The sequence below is a fragment of the Saccopteryx bilineata genome, chromosome 1 (genome assembly GCF_036850765.1).
Source record: "Saccopteryx bilineata isolate mSacBil1 chromosome 1, mSacBil1_pri_phased_curated, whole genome shotgun sequence".
Taxonomy (NCBI): domain Eukaryota; kingdom Metazoa; phylum Chordata; class Mammalia; order Chiroptera; family Emballonuridae; genus Saccopteryx; species Saccopteryx bilineata.
The window spans coordinates 297,632,480-297,638,554 of NC_089490.1; positions in this window are offsets into that span (position 1 = coordinate 297,632,480).

Consider the following 6,075-nt stretch of genomic DNA (forward strand, 5'->3'; position numbering starts at 1 on the left):
GCTTGTTTTTTTGGCGAATTTTGACACACCAAGCTCAAAAGATTGCCCATCACTGACTTCGGCAGATTTGAAAAGGAAACCAGGAACATTGGTATAAATACTCAAAGACTTACTGGATGAGTTTCAAGTTTACTCGGTTTTTATGACTGCGCCCTGAATAAACGTCATTTTCTAAATTCACATCAGCGTCATTTTCTGTGCTGTTGTAGTTGGTATTGCATGAATCTGAAGCATGACTGGTATCCTTTTCAAATGAATTCACAATTTTAACCATCTTTTTCAGATATAAAATGAATTACAGCATTAATTGCAGAGAAATCAGAAGGGAAAAAAATCACATCAGTATGGACTATATATCTTATAGCTCTAAGGATTTTAGACTAAAATACATAAGCCAAGATTTATTTGGAAAGTATTATGCCACTCCACATGTGACAGATGGGTAATTTTATTAAAATAATGAACACTCTATAAGTATAGTGTCACATTTTCCAAAGTACATTATGCAACTACAGTTCTGCTAGATATTGTTAGAAGTTAAGTACCCCTGCCTCCCCTCCTCCCAAAAAACTCCTATAAAAAAACCCTTGAGACCCTTCTAAAGTGAAATAGCATCCAAATTTCTTTATAGTAAGTAATTGAAAATACTGGCAAATGAATCATAAACACATTTTGCCTCGGAAATATTACTCGTAGCACCTATGATGCTCAGCATCTCCTTCTAAGAGTGCCCGCTGTCCTAAGGAGGAAAGCAGCTGATCCCTGTACCATGATGGCTGTACCCTACAATGCGCCATGGCTCATTAAACCAGGAGAGGCACTAACCTAATTAATCCATAAGTTGGCCTGTGACCTTGGATTCTGATCAACCAGCAAGCTGCAGCCTTTGCCGTCTCCCTTGAGACCCAACTATTCCGTTTTTCCTTCCATCCTGCGTAGCCTGACTACACAGATGAATCTCGTCTCCCTTTCTACTTCATGCAGTTTTAGATAACTTCCTTATTTGTTAACATCACCAAATTAGTTTCTTCCTTGTAACCAAAAGAGCATTCCTCTTCATTTTTCCAGTAACCTGATTCATACTTACCTGGCTATGTTCCAGATGAGTGTTTTTCTAAACAATGCACTAACATCAAAGCAAAACTTTGCAGGTATATCTTCCACTGTTACATACCCTTTCTACTTCCTTTTTTTCCCTGATGTCCTTATATGAGTGAATAAAAGATTATTATAATCTTGAATCTTCTCTAATTGATATTTTTTAAAACTTGCTTATGTACAATCTTCTATTATTTGTAACATTACTCGTAGCAAAGTTCACAAATAAGTTTGACCCACCTCTCAAGGAAGGGCTGTTGAGAGCCACTGCCCTAAAAGTATATAGCATAGTGGGTATAAATAATTATAATGCTGGATATCAATCAATAGGTTTTGTTGTTGTTGTTAAATACACAAAAATTGTTTAATAGTATGTTGTGTTCTGCATCAGAGATCTGTTAGAAGCTCCCCTTATCTGCTTAGGCATAATGTAACTAAGATGATAGAACCCCTTCCTAACACCAGAGGGCACTGTGCCATTGGGACACCCGCCTGAGAGCTTCCCACACCAGCAGCAGATATTTTTTACAGCTTCCACAATTTTACATCACATTCAACCTTTCAGAAAAGCCTTCTGCTTTTTCTTTTTGCCGTTCTTAGGCCAGGGCTGTTCCTAGGTTGAGTGAGGACAAGAGGTTAAGAGAAGCTGCTAGAGACCAAGTTGCACAGCAGTAAGAACAGTCTGGAATTGTTAGCCTGTACTGTTTAGCCTCTAGCAAATTCAGTAATATTAATCTTTACAGTCTTCATTATCTTCATTTAAAATTAAGATACAATTTGGGAAAACATGTCTAAAGAGCATAATTAAATTGTTTTCTATTAGAAGATTATATTCTGTTGATTATCATTCTAATTAAATACGGGTAGTCAGAATCATCAACTTAAGTCTACTAAAATTGTATGTAATTCCTATAACTTTTTAAGGAGAAAACCACCAAGGGCTACCAATAATCTACTCTTATTATAAACCTTCTTCTAGATCTAATCAGTATGGGGATTTTGGCTTCTTTTTCACAATACAAATTAAGATGTAATTTTCTTTAAAAAATTTTTAAAATTAAATATATTAGGGTGACATTGGTTAATAAAATTATATAAGTTTCAGGTGTACAATTCTATAATACATCATTTGTATGTTGTATCGCAGGGGTCGGGAACCTAAGGCTCTCAAGCCAGATGTGGCTCTTTTGATGGCTGCGTCTGGCTTGCAGACAAATCTTTAATAAAAAAATAATAAGGTTAAAAATATAAAACATTCTCATGTATTACAATCCATTCATTTCCTACCACTTATGTTCATGGTTGAGGGTGGCTGGAGCCAATCATAGCTGTTCTCTGGGACAACACCAAATTTTTATTGGATAATGCATAACATACATGTGTCATTGTGAAGTCAGGAAGTAAACTTCCCTCCTTTTAATCAAGTAGTCAGCTAGCTAATTGCAGAAACCCTTTTGATGAAGAAGATGGCTAAAAGGAAAAAAGATGAGGAGTATCGTACTTTTCAGCAGAAATGGACAGAGGAATTCGCCTTTGTGGAGAGAGCAGGTTCTGCAGTGTGTCTAATATGCAATGATAAAATTGCATCGATGAAATGGTCAAATATAAAGCGGCACTTCAATACACATCATACATTTGCATTGATATATCCAGCGGGGGACAGCAGGAAGAAAGCATGTCAAGAGCTACTGTGCAGAGTGCAAGCTAGTCAGCAGCAACTCCGTGTTTGGACCCAGCAAGGTGACTGGAATTCTGCTAGCTTTGCTGGTGCTTTCGCAACTGTGAGAAACGAAAAGCCATTTACAGATGGGGAGTATGCCAAAACGTTCATGTTTGATGTTGCCACTAAACTTTTTGATGACTTTTCAGATAAAGACAAGATAACCAAACGAATAAAAAACATGCCTCTGTCGGCAAGAACTGTTCACGATCGTGCCATCATGATGGCAAATCAAATTGAGGCAACACAAGTGAAGGACATAAATGCAGCACCATCCTTTTCTCTCGCTTTGGATGAGTCAACAGACATAAGCCATTTATCCCAGTTCAGTGTGATTGCAAGGTATGCTGTCAGTGACACACTATATAAGGAAAGTCTTGCTGTTTTGCCTATGAAAGAGACAAGAGGGGAGGACTTTTTCAAGTCTTTCACTGAGTTCTCTAAAGAAAAAAAATCTACTGATGGATAAAATTATTTCGGTGTGTACTGATGCTGCTCCATGCATGGTGGGGAAAAACAGAGGATTCGTGGCACTTCTTCATGAACATGAAAAGAGACTCATTCTAAATTTTCACTGCATCCTACATCTAGAGGTGCTTTGCACTCAGATTTGTGGTGAGCAGCTTGGTGAGGTTATGTCGCTGGTCATTCGAGTGGTCAATTTTATTGTTGCCCAAGCTTTAAATGATCGCCAGTTTAAAACACTGCTGGATAAAGTTGGGAATAATTATCCTGGTCTGCTCTGTGCAGCAATGTGCATTGGTTGTCAAGAGGGAAGGTGCTCAGCCATTTCGCAGCTTGTCTGAGCAAAATCAGGACTTTTCTTGAAATGAGAAACATTGAGCATCCTGAGTTAGCTAACACTGAGTGGCTCCTGAAGTTCTACTATCTAGTGGACATGATCGAACATCTGAACCAGCTCAATGTGAAAATGCAAGGTGTTGGAAATACAGTCTTATCCTCTCAACAAGCAGTGTTTGAATTTGAAAACAAGCTGGAACTCTTTATCGCTGACATCGAAACAGGTTGTTTACTACACTTTAAAAAACTGGGAGAGTTTAAAGATGCATGCACAGCAAGTGACCCTGCTCAACATCTTGATCTCCAGCAGCTAGCAGGTTTCACATCTAATTTGCAGTCATTCAAAGAGCTCTTTGGAGAATTTCGTGAGCGCACTCATCTTTTTAAGTTCATCACCCATCCACACGAGTGTGCAGTGGACAGTGCTGACCTGAATTACATCTTCGGTGTCTCTGTCAGAGATTTTGAGCTACAAGCTGCTGACCTGAGGCCTCAGATATGTGGGTGAATAAGTTCAAGTCACTGAATGAAGATTTGGAAAGACTTGCATAACTGCAAGCAGAGCTGGCGAGCAAACACAAGTGGGGAGAAATGAAAAACTTCAACCCGTAGACCAGCTGGTTGTCAAAACTTGGAATGCGCTTCCTGTCACATACCACACACTGCAGTATGTGAGTATTGCTGTACTGACAATATTTGGCTCTATGTATGTATGTGAGCAGTGTTTCTCACATCTACAGAATGTTAAGACCAACCTACAATCTCAATGCCTACATGAAACTTAACCTCACCATGTATCAACCAGACTACAGAGCCATCAGCAAAACCATGCAGCACCAGAAGTCGCATTAATGGTAAGAAGTATTCATCATTGGTTAGCAACAGCATAACAACGTTTTTAAAATAAATTCAGAGACTTTACTTTAAAAGTGTTGGTCTTACATAAAATGCACACATTTACTTGTATTTAGTGTTAAACATATTGTATGGCTCTCACAGAATTACATTTTAAAATATGTAGCGTTCATGGCTCTCTCAGCCAAAAAGGTTCCCGACCCCTGTTGTATCATGTGTTCACCACCCCAAGTCAAGTCTCCTTCCATCACCATTTATCCCCCTTTTACTCTGTTACCTCCCCACACTCCCTTTCCCTCTGGTAATCATTCTGGGTTTATAAGGGTTTGTTTGGGGTTTTTTTTTCTTAATTCCTTCATTTTTTTTTCTTCTAGCCCCCCAAACCCTTCACCTTTGACAACTGTCAGTCTCTTTTCTCTATCTATGAATTTCTATTTTGTTAATTTATGTTGTTCATCAGATTCTACATATAGGTCAAATCATATGGTACTTGTCTTTCTCTGACTGGCTTACTTCATTTAGCATAATACCCTACAGGTCCATCCACGCTGTTGCAAAAGATAAGTTTTCCTTCTTTTTTATGGTCAAGTAGTATTCCATTAAGAGGTAATTTTTTAAAGCAAGATGTGTCTCAATACTCCTTACTTCCCTTAACATTTATTGAAAGTCAACTGTGTGCCAGGCTTATGTTTGCTAGGTACTGGCAAAAATATATAAATTGTGCTCTTATAAAGTTTTCAATCTAAGAGACAATAAAACAATTTTTTAAAATTGTAAAATTTAACTGATAAGTGCTACGAAGGGAGTTACTGGAAGCTACCAGCAGATACAACAGGGAGACTTGCTCCATCCAGGAAGTGTGGTTAGGGAATGGTTCTCCAAAGAAAATTATTCTTGAGATCTGACAAATGAGTATGTGCTAAAGAGGCAAACGTGTGTAAGGACAGGGGGAGATGAAGATGGGGAGGACAACCTTAGCACGTATCCCAAAATTTGGGGGGAAAGACCTGAGGAAAAATAGTTTCAGTGGCCAGAGTTCAGTGTCTAGTGGTGAGAGAGAAAGTTGGGCAGTCAGAGGCTTTCAAAGCCATGGCTGTTTTTATTCTAAGAGCAACTGAAAGCCATAAAGAGTTTTACAGAGGTTCGGTATTTGTTTTGACACGTGAAAAATGAATGTATAAAGCCGGGCAGAGGATGACCCGAAGGTGGTGAGCTGTCGAAGGGACTGAGGTTCAGAAAGTAAAATCCATGAAACTTGGTGATACAGTACACAAACTGCAAACGAGCTCATTGCGCTTGATTTCAAATTAGAAAATGTTTGAAAAGTGAGACGTATCCGTGGAGTCACCGCGGCTATTTCCGTAAGTGAAAGTGTCACTGCATTTTCACGGGCCCTGCAGAATGCTCCCGGAGGCGGTACAGGTGGGCAGTGGCACGTGTTCAGGACTGCCTGAGGAAAAGCGCTCGTCCCTGGGTCACCCAGGCTTGGGTCCTGGGAAGCCTGGATTGCCAAGAGGACTCGATTCACCACTACAGCCTGAGGTCCGTGGGAAGCCCCTCACACCGGGCCCCGCGGCGCCGAAGCTGCGGGAAACTCTAGC